The sequence below is a fragment of the Athene noctua genome, chromosome 1 (assembly GCF_965140245.1).
Source record: "Athene noctua chromosome 1, bAthNoc1.hap1.1, whole genome shotgun sequence".
Classification (NCBI taxonomy): Eukaryota; Metazoa; Chordata; class Aves; order Strigiformes; family Strigidae; genus Athene; species Athene noctua.
In genome coordinates, this window is record NC_134037.1 from 124,456,131 (window position 1) to 124,475,049 (window position 18,919).

The window sequence follows — 18,919 nt, forward strand, 5'->3', positions numbered from 1 at the left end:
TTTACCCGTGCACTGTGGCATAACTACTCTTGTATGTAATCTTAGTTATACAACACACATTCTCTATACTTTAACAGTAGAAAAAGATCTAAAAAGTGCCTAGGGTAAGATTTTTAGTTCGTCACCCAAAGTCATTTTAATACTGTACGGTTGTTTTATCTGACGTTTGAAAACTCTTAAGTGTATTCAGTTAATATTGAATCCCACTCACAGCTTAGAACTTACTCTGTGAGAACAGAATAGTCATACTAGTCTGTGCTTGTGTGTCCTTAAGTAGCTTTTAAAAGCCAAGACATTAAAGTTGACTAGGAATAATATTTGTGGTGTGACATATATCAATTTGTTTTACCACAAAGTTATTAACTGTATCTTTTTGAACTTCTGTGACTGCATTAGACAATAAATGCCTTAGGAAAACAACTCCTCTTTCTCATTCTTTCCTTATTTCTAGTGCACAGGGATAGGTCTGGCCACAGAATATTGTGGAGCTGCCCCTTATTTGTCCTCTTTTTCATTCTCCATAGCAGACATTGTCTCTTACTGTGTATTTTTTACAATACATATCCTAATGGGCCTAGTTAGGGTTGGAGACCCTAAATACTACTCCAGTACGTATACAGAAAGTTACCATATACATAAATGTACATTACCGAGATTTTACTCCTTCATATGTTTAGTGTCCAAAGGTTACTCCCAAGAAGTGTGGAAGAAGTATGTGTGAAATTATTGGGTCTTTTAGGTGGCCTTTGAAAGGTAAAAATGCTTTGCTGTTAGGGCAAATACTTTCTCCCGAAATGAAAGAAAATATCAACAGAATAGACCTGCTATTCTGAGTCTCAGCAAAGTACCTGAAAGGCAATTTAAAGGTGTTTCTGCCTCCAAGGGTCATTCACTGTGTGGTCCTTTTTTCTGCATCTTTTTTAGATAGGAATGCTACCCTATATCATTGGAAAGGGCAACTGCTGCTGAGGCAGAGAAAGAATAGCAAAGTCAGATGATTCAGTGTAATGAATGACTAATCCTGTGTCTAAGCCAGGATCCTGTTTATAAGACATATTTTGCGGTTCTGCACACCACAGATCTTGGTGGTGGTTGTGCTAATGGAAAGCCACCTTGGGACTGGAAGAGAGTTGTGCCTTTTTTACGTCAGAACGCATTTAAAAGCCATTGTGTGCTGCTGCCTGTTGGAAACACATTCACCTTTCTGCTCTCTGAAGGTGTGATACCCAACACAATTGTATAAAATACAATGAATTGCCACAATGGAAGGGAGCATCTATTACAGTTGTCTGAATTTGCTTGAGGGAAAAGGGACTTTTTTTTTTTCTTTTTAACTGAATTTCTAGGTAATAGAAAGTGAGATTTGTAAACATGCTTTGAGTTTAGGCAACTTGAATAATTTTGTGGTGGTTGTATCAGTGCATAAAATGAATTGCATGCATGCATTGCTGTGACTGAGGCATTATTTATCAAATTCCATATTAATAATTATTAATAAAAAATCAGGTCATTGTGGAATTGTTTCTGATTTCATTAATCTATCAGAATCTAGTTATTCAATTTAAGCTAGTTGTCTAGATCAACTAAATATTAAACAGCTTGTGAGAACATGTGAGGTTTACTGTGGAGGAAACACAGCAAGAGTCAAAATTTATCTTTCTGTGAGTACTGTTCATGAGAAAGTTTGAATGCTTTTAAGAGCTTCTGTGCAGAGAAGAATCATTGCTGGTTTTGTTTACTTAGCAGTAATGGTATACATATAAAATTCCCCTTCAGGCTTACTCAGGGTGAGGTATTCAGAAACAAATGTGCACCTTGTTGAAGAGTGTTAAGTCAGAAGTTCAGTACATCTTAACAAGGTGACTACAAAAATAAATGTGGATGGCCTTTTTGTGTACCTGCCAGACAGACAGGATAGAAGTCAACCATTTACTGAAGAGCTGGTTGGGGGGCGGGGGTGGGAAGTCACCTTCTGCTTTAAAATACACTTTGGGTCGGGTTTCTGCTCAATAGAGCTGAATTCAGGTTATTTCTGAGCTGTCACTACTGCAGAATAGCACCGGTTCGATGGGTATTCTGTGAGAAGACTAACTGTAATTGGCAATCCATTTCTTCATTTCCATGCTATAGCCAGCCTTGACAAATTAATCACAATCAAATACAAGCTGCGGGAAGGGGGCGACCTATGTAGCACAGAAGAAAAATGAGGCCTCATGCCAGCATGACAGACTTAATCTTTCAATTCACCCTGTTAGACTGAGCGAGGGGATTTGTTGGTGTGCCTGTCACCAGCACCACCCATAAACAAACTGTTCACTCTCAGCGCTAGGCTTTGGCAGGTGCAATAAAGGTTATTGAGTGCCCCCCCGTACCTCGTCGATCGCTGCTGTGGGACGGGGATCACCTGGATTAGTCCTGAGGAGGCGGTGTCACCATGCAGTGACTTACAAGGTCCCTGGAGAGAGCGCAACCTGAATTATGTTGTGAGGAGTGATTTTGTGTCTGATCCTGTAGGAACCAAGATGGCTCCTTGGTTGGGCTGGGGGCGTTATGGCTGCTGCACGAGAAGCCTGTCACAGCAATGGCTATTGCTAGCTGGTCTGAGTGATGATAGCTAGTCTCTGAAGTTGTCCCAGGGAGTAGGACCTAGGCAGCTTCCAGATGGAAGGGGGAAATAGCAGCCTAAAGAACTAAAGTTACTCAGTCAACTATGGAAAAAACTTGAGATCTTTTGGCAGATGTTTTAGTTAGCTGCTTCCTTTCATGGAATGTTACAGCACGTGTGTGGCTTCTAGGGTTAGATGTGGAATATGACACACTATTTTAACTGACCTGTTCATAATAATGTTCTTTATACTATCTACTGCTCTGATTTTAGGTTTTCATCTGGTAACTAAAATGGAAACAGAGCTAAATTCATGCTGGAGTAAGTCAAAATACCTTGGTTTCAGAGAAGCTATAGTGATTTGCACTAGCTGTGAAATATTCCACTGCATTTAGAGGCATAGATGTATCTTTCTGTAATTGACCCTGTTCGCTTTGACTCTAACTTCACTGGCTTCAGTAGAGGAGAAATGTGGTCCAATGTATCATACTCTTTTTATAATGTTCATTTGGGGCAGGGAAGACTTTGTTATCTTACTTTTTCTTGAAAGAGTATCTAGCCCCTTGGAACGAACATTAAAGTGTGATTTGTAAACTATTTGTATGTGTCTCTCTTTTCATTCCTTTAATATATTACTTACATATGAGAGAGTGAAGTTCTTGCTTTTGTATATATTACTAGACGATAAACTGTATCTATCATTTTCCAATTTAGTTTTGGACAATACAGCATATCACTTTTTTCCCCTTTCCCTTCTCTCTGTGATGTTTGAAAGAACCCTTTAACAGAAATAATGTATAATACTATTTATAGGGTAATAATTTACTGTATGTGATGTTGTGGCAGCAGAAAACTTTCTGTCCCCTTCTATTTTCATTTCTCTCTGGAATAAGAACATTAAACCTTCACTTTCAAGGAGTTGGAAGTATCCCATATGGAACATATCATCTTTCATCACACATTGTGACTTGTTCTGTCAAAAAACAAATTCTGGTTTGCTTAGTCGAACTGAGTAGCACTTTTACAGGTCACTTGTTGAGGAAGGTGCTGTTCAATGTGAATAATGTTATGCTGATCCTGCATGGAGAGGGCCCGGTTCAGACATCTCTGAGCTAAATAAGAGCCAATATAAATGTCAGCACATTGTTCCAGCTGGCAGTCAGGGATAGCATGTTTTCTGTATCCATTTTCCTGTTTCTCAGTTTTTATGACCAAAAGTGTATTTCTAAAATGGGGAAGATTGCAGTGTGAACTGTTTGGCATTCTGATGAGAAAAATACAGAATAGGCAGATCTAGAACCTAATCTTAAAAAAACAGTTGCATCCTTAGGGTATGAGTAAATGGACTGTTCCAGCGGTGACCAGTGTGTGGTGCATAGTTGAAGCTTTATGTACCAGTTCATTATCCAATGTTGGAAAAAATTAGTACCAGTTTTATGCAGAATGCGTATCAGTGTAAATTGCCCAGTGTAGGCTGTGAGCTGTAGACAGTGCAATCATAATAGCTTTTCAACTGATGCAGTTTTATGGCTTCGGAACATTAATCATTTTCTTATGCCGTTAATTACCATAAGGTAGTTATACTTGTGTCCATAATAGGTGCTGAGCATTATGCCACTGAAAGGTTTTTAACTATTCTTTTTGTTGTAGGTGGTAAACACTATATCACAGACCATTATGAGTACAGAACCCTTTTTTTTTTTTTTTTTTTTTTTTAAACGGAGTGCCTTTAGGAACATTACTGCCATAAGTGCAACAACATTTTGAGCTATATTTGCTAGCTGATTGTAGTATTCTGGGTTTTTTTCTGGCTTTAGGATTAAGAGAAAAGAACAATTCAGTTGCTAAATAGGCATCGCTTAATGAAGAGAAGGTGATTTTGTCCCTTTTAGAAAAACAAAGCCTAGTTCCCAAAGCGAGAAAGAAAGGAAAAGTTGATGCATTTTCCGCAGTACTAAGTACAATATACAAGAAGAGTGACGCTACTTACATGCTGACCATGCTGGTCGGTGCTCTAGGAATCTTCTATTTTATCCTACTGTCGACTCCATAAGTTCTAATTTTATAGTTTTCAGTAAAGCAATAGTTTACTGATATATGGTAGGCTCTTCACAAAGGAAGATGTGAGACTCAAAGCTCCCTTCTAATCAAAGCTGTCAGCCATGATGCAGATAATGAGGGTGGATATTGGCAATGCTTCCGTGTCATTCCTAATGAGGTTTTCGGCTTGTGGAACCTTATATCAGTCTCGCTGTTGTGTGGCCTGATTAATGAGTTGTCACCATTTTACTGAATATAGGTAATCAGAAGCAGTGAATGTATTTACCGTGCTTGGCAGCCAAGAAGTGGAGAATGTACAACTGACAAACTTGAATGTACAAGAATCTCTAGCTGTTTAATTTATGTGCATACACAAGGTTTTATCTCACCATGCATATTTTCATTTGTTGCTTTTCAAAACTGTGCACAAGTGGCATGGAAATATGTAACTGCTCTCCTGTTGAATTTCTTTAATAATGCCAGCATATTCAAAATTGTCTCACCAAGGGCAGTCAGTGATATTCTAGTTGTGGAATTTTGTGCATTTGATGGTAAATAATTAACTTCTGAGTCCTTTCTTAGCTTATTTCATGTTTTCAAGATTTTTTTCCTAGTGGTTGACCTTCTTTGGAGTTTCCCGTGTTGATTACATGGCATTTATGCCAACCTTAACTAAGCTGAACACTTTCTGAAAAGGAATAAATAGAAATGTTTCTCTGTCAGCACTTATACCAATAAAACATAGACTTGTAGTTCATAAACACATATTATTTTTAAATTACATATGATTTCAAGAAATTATCTAATTTTTAAAAAATTACATTGGATAATGAACTATGTTTACTTAATAGACCAATTTTCACCAATTATTGAAGTTTCACAATATCAAAGCTTCCAGCTAGGAAGAGGTCACCTTGATATTTGCACTGAATATATTTCAGCCTTGCCTCTACATTTTATCATTCTTGGTGTCTTATGTTTTCTCTTACCTCCACAAATTTTTTTTAATCTACTTATTTTTATTATTTGTTTTTATGACTCTTACTGTCAACATATTTCACTGGTTTTCTACTTACTAAACAAAATGGTTCTGCCTGAATTTCATGCATAGTCTTGATTTTGTAACTTTTAATGTATGATCTCTGCTATGTAGGTTACTCTAATTATTACTTGCTTTTATCACTGCCTACTAAATACATTAATGTCCTTGGATCTCTAAATTATAAGGCCTCCTCTCTTTCCCTGAAATGTCAGAACTGAAGATGAAACTCTTCCTCCACAACAAATATAAATACCCACTTAGTAAACGCTAGGAGGTAATCATGTGCTTCAGTCCAGTCCTGAATTATCTGTCTATAATTTTCACTGCTTAAGGAAGTGTCGTCACGTCAATATGCATTGAATGCAGTTATTTAAAAGATACTTTGCTTTTAAAAAACACCCAAACAAACCAAAGCCACCACCACCAAAACACCCAGATAATCCTGTCTAAGCACTATTTGGCTACTCCAGTTCCATCTGCTGTGAGGGTGCTCTACCCCGCAGATTCCCTTGGCCGCCCCTTGCCTGCCAGTCCACCTGCTTGCTAATCCATTTCAATCCCAAGGAGCATGGCTGGAAAAACAACCCTAGACGGAAACTGTTGAAGCCAACTCATCCCACTTGATTGGGACCGAAGCAAAGGGCGTTCACACAAACATTTTAGCCAGCGGGTCTGAGTGCGGAGTAACTCCTGCAGAACAGAGGTGAGCTACTCACGGGAGAGGCATCTTCTTTTGTTAAAACTGGATTTCGAAGGGGATGTTTTTCCACACTCTGAACTTGTTAAAATTAGCGTGTGGGCTTTTTTCATTTGTTTACTGAATTTTCAGAAGTACCTTAATTCTTTGAAATCATCAGGTATTATCAGTGTGTACCTAGTGGTATTATCCGACTCTTACATACACAGAACCTGAGAAAGGTGTATGTGGAATCTGATAGGAAACAAGATCCATGTTAAAATTTCAGCACAAGAAATGTCCCAGAAGCTTACACATTCATTATTTACTCTTTTGTCTTAGCACTATTATTGCACACTAGGTCTTTCTTCAAAGAGCATTCTAAGCAGTTCGGAAACTGTTTACAAAAGCTAGTCTGACTGCTATCCTTAGCATTTTTTTTTTCTCCTTTCTGATCTTTCAATCTGTATAGAGAAATTTTTCCCAAATTCCTATTGGAGAGGGGGTTTCTTCATTCAAGTTCATTTCCCTTCTTTTCGTGTTTGTGTGAATTGGATACGTTGCAGCAATTAGTCATTTTGTTTGTTCAAATCCATTTGATTAGTTGTAATCTCCTGTTTTCTAAGGAATACAAATCATTCTTTGACTTTCTGAATTTAGGACATTCTTCTTTCATTTGGATATCCACCACTATTTTTTCCTCTGTTCTTGGAATACTTTAAAATTAAATACCGAGTGCTGGACATATTGGTGGTTTTAACATGGCTTAATTAGTATCTATTATAGTGTTAGTTAAGAAAAACAAAACTAAATTATACTATTTTTGATAGTGACTACACCTTTGTTTCCTTTTTGAAATCGTTTTAAGGAGTAATGTTCAGACTTTCAGTGGCATAACCCTACCAACTTTCAGTCTGTTATTGTTTTTCTGTCTCCAGGTAGTTACTGTAAATTCAGCAGCTTTTATTTGCATAAGCATCAAGCTGCATGAGATTGTTTTGAGAAGCTCATACATAAATATGTATCGTTCAAATAAGCACAGGTATTGATCTCATTGGTTTTGACTCATCAGTACCGTGGGTTTTCTTGCTTTATTGCGGAGGTCCTTTCTTTAGCAATTGGTTTATGAAAATCAACTTTGTTTCTTGCAGAGTGACAGTCTGTTAGTTCTATAAATCTAACTATAAGTCTTAGTAGATTCCCCCCCCCCAACAAACAAACAAACAAAGAAACAAAACCAAAACCTTCTTGGATTGTTTTTGAACAAACTCTTACACAGTTCTTGCCAGTATAAGTACTCGCATGGCTTAATTTTCCATTCCCTGACTTTTTAAAAGTTTTTCTGCACGTTATTGTGACTTTGTTTTGCAGACTTTCCAATTGTGTGTTTTGGTGGAAGAAAAATGGAATAATTAAAATATTTTATGACAGAAAAATCTGTGGTAGTGTGGTGGCTTGACCTTGGCTGCCAGGCACCCCCTCCAGCCACTCTCTTACTCCTCCTCTTCAGCAGGACAGCAGGGAAAATATAAGATGAAAATGTTTGTGGATCGAGATAGACAGGAAGATCACTTGCCAAGTGCCATAATGGACAAAACAGACTTGGCTTGGGGAAGATTAATTTAATTTACTACCAGTTAAAATAGGTTTTGATAGAGGGAGACAAAGGCCTTCCCTGCACCCCTTCTTTCCCAGTCTCAGCATCACCCCCTCTACCACCTCCTGCAAGAGGGGCTCATGGGGCTTTAAGGGATTTTGTCCCATACAGTGATAGTTTTCCCTCCTCCATGCAGTTTTGGGGTTTTTTTACTGATTTCTGTGGCCAGAGATGTGGGGAAGACTGTGCTCTGTAGGGTGGTGACTGCTTATCGATAATTCACCGAAATACTTCGGAGCTAGCTCAATATTGCAGTGGTATTTTTCCCAGTCTGGAGATGTGCAGCTGTCGTGTTAATGCAAGCTATCTCAAATGTAATTGTGCACATAGAGAGGACCCTTTGATAAAATTAATGGAAATCACATTAGCTCAAGCCGCTCTATAAGCTCGACTAACGCTTACATTCCGTTTTGATTATGTAAAAAGCTCTTTTGAACTGACCCACTTTCTTTTTGCATTTCCCCTAATTAAAGATCTTTTATTTTCCCTAGTTTGCTTCATTGCTTAATAATCAATGAGGTTTCTCCATCCAATAAGTTTAAATGCTTTTCCGTATGCCAGCTGCTAATCTACCTGGGTTGTCGTGTTTCCAAGAGGATTAGTTGTGTTTGGCTGCGGTGTGGAGCATGGAGATTTGCTTCGGAAGTGTCATTTTCCCCAGGCATAGTGTGGGTCACCTCATACTGAGTGTACACATGAGCTAAATTTAATAAAGCGCTGGAATAAACTGCCCCTTTTGCCGCCACATGGCCACATTTACAAGGAAATTGAGGTGGGAGGTCAATTTTCACTTAAAGACTGAGGTTGGAGATGCCTGTTTTTTAAGTGGAGGTCTTTAAATCTCACTTGTCTGACAGGTGGTAAGAAATTTACATTTAAATTGTCCAGATCAGCTTCTTATTTGTACTGGGTTGTTGGACAAAAGAATTTCTTAGTCTTCCATATCCTTCGCTGCTTGATCTAACCAACCATAGCACAGGCTCCTTCTTTTCAAATATGGGCATTGCTTCTGACTACAGTAATTGGCATTTGCATTGGCATTTGTCTTTCTCCTATCTGAATTTTAATATTGTTCAAGATGACATAGAAAACGTTTCTTTTTTCCGTTCCTTTTTTCCCCTGAAGAATGGCATCTTGCAAAATGCAATTATTTTACTTTAAAGCCGGATTTACCAATGTTGGTCTAACCAGAAATGTTGATGTTTGTTAAACCTTTCTAAACATTAGAAATCTCCATTACTTGCTGAAGCAGAACACATTTGCTTGTATAATGATTTTTAAAAAAATAAAATTTAAAAAAAAACCCACCACACTGACAACTTGTCAGACTACATGCTGAAAATGCTATTTAAAACAAGTGTTAATAAGACCTAAAGTTCATATCAAGACTAAATTGGATTTGAATTTGTGGGATTGGAAGTGCCATTAACTAGTTATTTAATTTCCTTTTTGATTGAAGTATGCAAGACTCAGTAAATGCATAATTGTGAGTGAAATGCAAATTAGAGACATTAGCAGAAATCATATTTTTAAAAAATACTTGTTTGACAATTAATGCTGTGATCTTTTGACACACTGAAGAACCTGATGAGATCTGGGATATTTTGTTGATCAACTACTGTTGTTGGGTTTAAAAGGCAACTGATGCTGGGGGCTGATTGTCAGTCAAGAGAAGTATTTCAACAAGGGGGTGCTAACGCAGGTATAGATAATCAGCATGTGAGTGAACAAGTCCTTAAAAACAGAAATATGGTGGAAGAAGAGTCAAGATTTTTCCAAGAGATTATGTTGATTATGTATTTTACCCACTAATTGTTCTATACTCTTTAGCATATGAGGACTTGCTAAGAGCATTGGAAGTATGAGATGCACAGGTGTAACCAGTCAGGTTTGCTGAAACCAGTGTTCTAAATTTCAAGTTTTCTTTATCCTTGCCTTAAACCAGTTTTTCCTGTTAATCCAATCCCTAAAACTGTTTCTAAATCACGTTTCTCCTTTGTGTATATTGCTGTGATATCAGGTAACAAAACAAGCAAAAAGAGTTTTGGTGCAGCACTGGGAGGAAGTTTGAACAACTGCTGGTGGCTTCCATGTAATTTTTGTTCACAAAGTTGCTGCAATAGAGCCTAAAATGAAGTTAAGTATCTAGAATAGATTGGCCAGTTGCTGATACATATAGTAGCATAAAATCAAATAAAGTGCACTGTGACCCTCGCTGGACAAAAAGAAGGATATGTATTTTCAAATGGAGCTCACCTCTTGCCAGACAAATGACTTCTACAGAAATGAAGCAGCATCTAGGCAAGGAGGAAAAATGCTTCCTCTTAAAAAATTAATACATAGAATGTTGAGATAGTGCAATGATGTGTCAAATCAAACATCCTGGAGCACAAGCACTTGTTTTAGCATCATTCACGTAGCAAATGTTGAAGTAGTATGAAGTGCCCTTCTGCGCAGTGAAGAACAGAAGCATCAGATATAAAATGCACCCCCCTCTCTGTTCCTCCAAAATGTACTGGCATTTTTGAACTCCAGTTTATTTTGGAAATATTTCAGTTTTGAGCTGTTGTAGATTCTCTGAATACAATAGCTGCTGGTCTGTGTGACCCTTTAGTATGGTTTATCACTGCCGAAGGCAAGAACAGAAAAAAAATCCTCAGTGTGAATAGTATACACAAACCAAGAATCAATAATGTATTTGTTAAAAGAGTAAACTAAGTAGATTAAATATGCCCCACACAGTATCTTGCTTTTTCACCCAACCTGCCTTATAACTTTTTTCCATATATGTCTTTGGGGCAAAAGATGAAAGAACATCTTTATTTCCTTTTTTTTTTTCTTTTTTTTTTCCCCCCACAAGAAGTAAGTATATGTTGTTTCAGCTGATTTTCTTTATGTGCTCTTAGAAAATCTTTGAATTCCCTTAGAGAGGAGATAAAAACTGTGCTTCAGCAGAAATAACGTCAGATTGTTTTGTTTGTTCTTGTACTAAGAATGGCCTTCACCAAGTACTCTGTTAGTTTTAGATAATCCACCTAGGTCTTTGGGTTGCATCTGTCAGAGCAATTGAATGTGGTGGAAGTGATTTAAAGGATAGAGCTGGGCTGGCAACGCTGTTTGTTTTCTTTATGTGACTTTGTATTTTTGTCCATTGCCTATGTATGTTTTATTCCTCTGAAGTTTCTCAGACTTTTTACACTGTCATCTCCCTTCATTTTGCTGTGGTAGCTTGTCTTCCCTCACATCCCTTATATAAATCTGTATCCTCAAGTCTTTGTAACTCCTGTCACTATGTGCTGCCTATTGTGAAAATACCGAGAGCTCCAGCGAAGCCAACAGCCCTTATATTGTCTTGGCCGGATTCAGCCCTCCTCCCCAAAATGCTGCATCCTATCTTGCAGCAAGAGGTCCTGTGCTCCCTTCTCTTCCTCCACCCCAACCTGCTGCACTTCGGTGCACTTTCCCAGCTCCCACTGTCTGCACAAAGATCCTGTCAGCAAGAAGAAAGAGCCTCTGATAGCAGTTTCTCCCCCTTCTCCCCCTGCCCAGCCTGTAGTGGCAGATGCATTAGTAGACATCAGGGACTTGGCAGGGAGAAGCATGTCGAGAATATCTCAACTTCAGGCGAGCCTTCAATTAGACCCTGCAATCAATTGCAAAATGCATTTCCATAGGGAACCGGGCTTTGCGAGGTCCGGGATCGTTACTTTATTCCTATTGCTGAACAGCAAATCTCTGGATGCTTATGCTTCCCTTGGTGCTTAGAGACACTCTGTGTCAAGGAGGGCCTGGAATAGGATCAGTAAAGGTTAAGCATCACTGCACTGGACCACTTTTTTTTTTTAGAAAAACTACCTGCTTCAAGTGGAATTGAGAGGATGTGGGTGTGGGGGTTTTGTTCAGTTTTTATCTCCTGGAGCATTAGCAAGGCACTTGAGGAAGGTAGGATTGAGTCCCCAGACATTGCTTCAGTTGAGAACAACAAGGCATTTTTATTTAAAACAGTGGGTAGAATAAATGTTTAACCTTGTTGGAATTGTAACTACAATGAAGCCAATATCCCATTGCTGTTCAATTCAGTGTATGATGGGAGATTTCACAGCTGACTAGTGCTTTACACTTTGTTTCAAATTACTTTTGCTGGTTTATGTTGCCACCCTAAAAAAACAACTTCCTTGCTATATATGGATAAATAGAAGATTAAATGCTCTGCATTAAGAGGCCCATGTATACTTTGAAACGTCTTTCAATTAACGTTTCTCTGTAAAACTCTGGAATAGCAATTCTGGATATAGTATAGAGTGTTTTAAGAAGAATTATGTACTTGAGCTCACAAACATCTGCCTATGTGTGTCTAAATGGCTGTGTAATTTACGCAAACATTGCATAGACACTCTCATAGGTAGATTTTATAATTATGAAACTACCTGCCCAAGTATTTCTTTCCCTTGCATTTGCAGTGTGTATACTTTCTCTTACCAGATGAGAATGCTAATTGCCGGAGTAGTGAGATCTCTTCCCTTTCAGTGTTGTGGTGGTATCTTTCTGCTGTTTCCTCTGTTATGCTCAGCTGGAAGCCTTAATGTTCCACGTGGGTATTAGAAATACCCTGACCAGCAGAAATGCTCCATCACGTAGCACAGTAAACAGCACAGCTATGAAGCAGTTTGCTTCCCAGAGAGTCTCTGAGTATTGCTTGCTATATTTTTTTACAAGACTGTTAGAGAACCCATTTATCCATGATGTGGTCCCCCTGCAAACATACTCCCTATAAATGCTGGAAAAAGAATGAAACCGAAATCTTGACTTCTAATAAAAATCTACTGACTGCTGCAGAAAAGTGAAATTCTTGCAAATACGCAGCTCTCCTGCAGAATCACAGTGTAATTCCTCCTGCAGTCTGGTACTTGGAGGGAAGCTCTATTCCTCTTCAGCAGTCTGAGTGTAAATGAGTTTTCAGTAGAACTTCCTTGGGTTTTTATTTTCCTCCCAATGCTAATAAACATCAAATAGCTTGGTAAACTTGAAATCTAGTTTTTCTTTAGTGAATCCAAAGACTTGTTAGTGCAAGCCTCTGCTCACATGACCTAAATAATTACATTATATGTATATATTCAGCTGACACTTTTAACACAATTATATGGCAGGTATTTTTCCGATTATATCAATACAGTACTGTGAAGTTTGGCATGATATCTTGTGTTTCAGAGAAACAGCAATGACATCTTAGCATGCAAGTCTTGCATCTAGCCACCTTCTTGTAACAGGCCTCTCTTCGACTGCAGCTGTAAGCTGAGTCCAGATTTGCAACTTGTACAGAAAAAAGCAACTGAGCTGTAGATAGTGAAGGTGGGTTGCTGTGCTGATCAAACAAGGGACCGCTGTCAGTCAGCACAGCAATGAGCACACACAGGGCACCTTTTCTGACAAGCTGGGGCTGAGCCAGCCCTGTTAAGAGAGCAAGTACATCTCATTTGGCAACTTGTCTTGGATTGCCTGACTTGGATGAGGGTTATAATGTGCCCTGGTGCCAGCATTGCCACTAGTTGACTTAATCGGGGATCTCACTGAGTTACCTAATGCCCTTCTGTGGATGAAGAAGGGCTCTCTGTCATTTCAGTACTCTACCTGCCTTGGGTGACTGTATCACAGCAGAGATGCTCCGTTTCTTGCATTAGTTGCTAGATACTTATTTTGGGTTTCTTTCTTAACCATCTTCCACCAGCTGCCTCTTTATCACGTCAGCAGTGGAATGCAATTGGCAATCACTGTTCAGGAACTGTATGTATTTTTCGGTTGCTGCTGAATTTTTTCACTCAAGGAAAATAAAAAGGGATGTTCCTTACTTGAAAGGAATTGAGACATATAATGATCTCTTCAGAAGAATGTTTTGTTTATGCATTTTGAAAATTTCTCATTTACCTTTGACATTTTATATGCATGCTAATTAATTACCCTAGCACAGTCTACAAAGGATACGGTGAATATGTGCAACTTGGTTTCTTGGGGTAACTGGGGTAACAGAAAGGTTACTGGCTTTTCACAGTACGTTATTTCACTGTCTTCCTCGGAGTTGCTTTTTGAATGGACAGCAAATAAGGTTTTCTCTGGCTGAATGAGTTCAATAAGGCAAGGTAGGTTATTTAGCAGAAGATTCATGGCTCTTCTGTTTAGTCTTCAACGCAGCTGATCCAAAGGAGGACATTTCTTTTCTAGCTTGCGAGTGTCCACAAAAATGATCAAGCTAGCAACTTGTCAGCTTGTTTATCCAATTACCATGTGACCATGGTTATTTAAAGAAAAAAAAGGGAAAAAAGAAAAAAACCTCAACAATAGCAACAGCCTAAGCTTGTTGGTAGAATACTACCTTCTCTGCTTCCAAAAAAAGCCATTTTTACCATGGTAATGAGAATCAACCTAGCATGAGTGAATTTTGACTGCTAAAATATATCTTTGACAAGATGATTATATGGAATCAGTTGCAAGATTATACTGCTAGTCTCACAGCTGAAGGACAAGTGAATGTATTGAGTTAACCCTACTTCAGGCATGCTGGGCTGTGCATCTCATTTGTTTCCTTTTATTGTCATAAAGTGATAAGGCTGAAGTGTTATGATTAGTGTGTTGTCGATAGCTAGCCTTAACGCACATGACCATAATGAAGCACAGTTATTCACATGTCTGTTGTGATTTGGAAAGCATTTGTAGCACCAATAACAATACTGGGTTTCAGAACATATATGGAATAAAAGCTTAGTGTCTTTTTTTTTTTTTTTTTTTTTTTTTTAATAACAAACCTGGGAGATGTCTTTGTTTTCCACGCCATCTGGTGCTGATGATTCCCACATAGCAAACACTTGATGCATGGTGGAAATGCTCTGTCATACGGACTGCAGATAGGGCCTTCAGTACACTTCTACAGTTTAAAAATGTGACTGTTGAGCTACTGTTCCAAGAACATCCTTTATATATTATTAAACAAAATTGACAAATATATAAACTAAATAGATGGAAGTTACTACATTTTGACAGTCATGTTGATTAAACAGTGGGACTCAGATTTGATTTTAGAACACAGGAACAGTGCAAAATGTTGCATCTTGATATATGAACAAACATGCCAGTGTGGATATTCTTCTGAGAAAGTATGAGAAACATATAGTGAGTATTTGTGTTGATGTGCATTTAGTTCTTTTCATGATTTTCTTCAAAATGAAACCATTAAAACTGGCAAATAAGAATATTAAGATGATGATGAGCCTTTCAGAAACCATAGAGAAGGGAACATATTTTAATGAATAAAAACCTGTCTAACACTTAGGCTGTGCTAAAGAAAAAAAGATGCAGACCTTTTTTTACCAGAATGAGTTGATTTATGGAAAATGTTAGGCATCTCAGTTAAACTGACAAATTGTAAGACTTACCCCTGCAGCTACTGAAGTGAGTTTCTGGATTGACATTTGATTGTTAGTATTATAATCGAACCGAGATAATCTGTTATCATCATCTTCAGCTATATCATATTAAAGGTTGATTATTTAGTACTTATGTTTTGTTAATGGGCTTTTCATGGGGAGGTGGAATTACCTGATTGTAAATTAGACATTTTTAATAAGATGCAGCATTGGATTGAGCACAGTAAGAGACAGATGAAGCTACCAGCATCTCCATACAATTTGGGAGTCCCTTAAATAGAATTTCTGCTAATTTTATCTCACAAAATCCTTGTTTCACTGTTATTCATCGAAGAACTTCCAGTATACATTTTTCAGATACTGCACAGACAAATTAGGCATACAGTAACAGACACTCACAATAGTGTGAATGTTTCTCTGCTAAATCCACCAAGCACAAAAGGCAAGTATTTACACTTAAAGTGTCTAGCAACAGAGAATTCATCGTATCTTTTCCATACATTGATGAAACAGGGGGACTTATGTTCTTACCAGTTGCTTTCCAGGGAATAAGTACAAAATGTAAGGGGAACGTCAACGTCCATCTCTATAGTTATTATCTTTCTCAGTTCTCCACAGTCTTCTCTAAAACAGCACATGTTTTTAATATCAAATATTTCAAAATAATTCTGCCAGATCTTACTCCTTTGGAAAATTATGGCCATGATGACTGCGAGAACTTGCACAGTGTGCAGCTTATTTCAGCAGCCATTTCTCAGGTCAGCGTTACAATTTCCAGGAATAAGGTGGTAAAGTCCTGGAAAGAGGTGCAGAAGCTCATAAGTCTGAAGACCTTTTAAAGCTTTCATAGGCTGTCACTGTGGGTAATATCTGTGCAAGGACAGAAAGCAGTAGAGTTCAGATGAGGTGTATTTTTTATGATGGTAGGAGGAGGGGGTTTTTGCAGTGGGGAGTATGAAGACACAGTCATTCATCCTAGGGAGTGAACGTAGGAGTATATACATCTATTAGCAGCGTATAAAGAGGAGATGAGGGAGTTTCTGAGTTCAGCTGTAGCTTGGCTGATGCTGGTACCCAAGTCAGTGTTAAAGCTGGCAGTCACTTCTCTAAAGGTGTATACGAAGGCAGCTGTCCTGTCTAGAGTGATATTTTAGCTGTGAAGCAACTGAACAAAGATGTGAGCGCTTTCATAACATTTTCCAAACAAATCACAAAGATTATGGAGTAACAAATGTTTCTAGAGACACAGCTGTGATACAGCCTTTTCTCATACAGCCAGAGGGACAGGCACGTGGAGATAGTCAAAACTGACATGCTTTCCAGAGTTGGTAGTGCTGAACAAGGAAGTGAAGCTCAGCCCTTGCCCGGCATCCACATGGGATCTCTCCTTCACCCACCATGTCTTTCAAACCATGCAGGACTTTCTGCACACCCTCGTGCATATCGACTTAGCAGGCTTGCACCCACTGTGGCATCAGCTGTTATGAATAAAACGGTACTTCAAAGGAGGGCTTCTGAACTGAGAGGGGCACAAGAGATGATGGCCACTCACTTCTAGGATTCACTGTACTTGAAGGGTTGGGAGTAGATCCTGATAGCCTTCACCATTTCTGTGGTGCAGCAGGATTAGTTGCCACAATGTTGGCTTTGCCACTGGAGGATGTAGGAAGCCCAGTCCAAGTTATAGAGGCCTGTGTGCATGGGTGGGTACACACTTCACCCCATGCTTATCCATGACATACAACCTGCCAACCCTCCCTTTTTCTCCAGCCAAATAAACCCAGCGAAGTCCTACGGAGGCACCGCTTGCCTGTACCTTACGGCTAATGCTTCTTTGCCTTTTTGTGCCCTTGTCCTTTTCAGTATTCTGGAGGAGCACTCACTGCAGTAACATGGGCCAGTGTCACTCTTATTACTTTACCTGTTTTATCTTTTGTGAAATTGAGCCTTTAGCCAGAATTGCCTGAGCTGCTGCTGCTCCAGCAGTCGGTTAACTGTGAGGCTCCTCGAGCTCATTTCTCTGAAGTAATTTGATTCCCACGTGCTCACTGAGATTGCTTTTTTGCTGAAAGGGAATTGGGGGAGGGGGATGGGTGCATGTATGGGAGCAGATCAGAAATGTTATGGCAGAGAAATGTAGCTTAGAGATAAAACCCACGCAACAACATGTTTAAAAAGATCCCATCTCACTTTATCTCCCTTTAACCCAGTCCTATAAAACAAAATGTTTTTCTGTTCGAGAATCAGAGACACAGGGTCTTTTGTGCTGGTGCGGGTTATGAACAGGAGGCTAAATTCCATCCTGCTTCTTTATAAAGCCAGGAAGGTAATCCTTTCATTAAAATTATCAGAAATGTGTGTAAAACACTAATTAGATTTTTTGGGGGGGGGGGGGGGGAAGGGGGGGTAACTGGTCATAAAAAGCTTCTGTGGATTTCAAGATATTTTCTGAAATCATACACAGACTTCAAGGCTTTTTATTTTGCTTGCTGAACTATTTCCTTTACATTGTGGTTACTTAGGAGTAATTGATCACCAGTTTTCTAGATAAGCTTCTACTTAAGATTGATTAGTATGGCAGCGGTTTTCTAAATAATGTACAATTTATGGAGAAATTATATGAAATCACTAGTACTTTATCACAGTTTTGGGCAAATACCCTGCAGTGAGGGAGTGAAAAACAAGCCTGAAAAGTTAATCTTGCTAGGGGGAGAATCTTTCTGAAAATAAACTGTTCAGTGCATAAACAATGGTGTATAAGTTGTCCGAAACAGACATTTGTCCCTCTGCATGGCGTTCACTGTATGTCCAGGCAGATCTTGCACACTCAGGGTACAGAATTTCTGTAACAAAGTCCCAGTTTGTTAGACAGGATATTACTAACTTGAGCAGACAGTCTGCTTAGAGATCTGTTGTTTTATGTGATGAAAACGCGGCTGTTGGAAGTCCCTGCATTGGGTTTCGTTAGTGTTCATTAGTTTGTGTCATAAGAAATATGTCTTGATGATATTAGCAGCATTATTAAATGTCATAAGAATATGTTTGCCCAGCAGCAGTGGAAGTATCCACAGTAACACTTGTAGGATCTTAGCAGATTTTTTATGTCAGACCTAGAAAAAAGATTTCAAAAAATTTTAAAAATATGCTTTATTGAGAAATGTATGCAAAGGGTGCACATTCTAAGTAGTATTACTCAAATGGTGGGTATTTTACTTGCTACGCTTGCTGGGTAGTTGTCATCTATCGCTTCAAAACAGTGCACATGCTGCTGGACAAAACTATTGCAGGATCCAGTTACAGAGAGTAATGGTTTGAGGTGTGAGTCAGGGTAGAGATATTTTTTATTATTATTTTTTCTAATCTAGCAGTGCACAGGTTCTGAAAAAGGGTTAAAGAAGATACGAGATTGGAGGATGATGTGCTAGGTCAAAAAGCTGGATACATCTACTAATTTTGGCAGTGTCTGCATTTCAGTTTATGGTGT

At 38.6% G+C, this 18,919-nt stretch overlaps 1 protein-coding gene across 4 annotated transcripts in view; it reads left to right on the forward strand.

The window, feature by feature from the left end:
• Window positions 1-18,919, forward strand: part of MACROD2 (mono-ADP ribosylhydrolase 2) — an 890,001-nt gene that overhangs the window by 604,393 nt on the left and 266,689 nt on the right. The gene's annotated exons all lie outside the window — the stretch shown is intronic.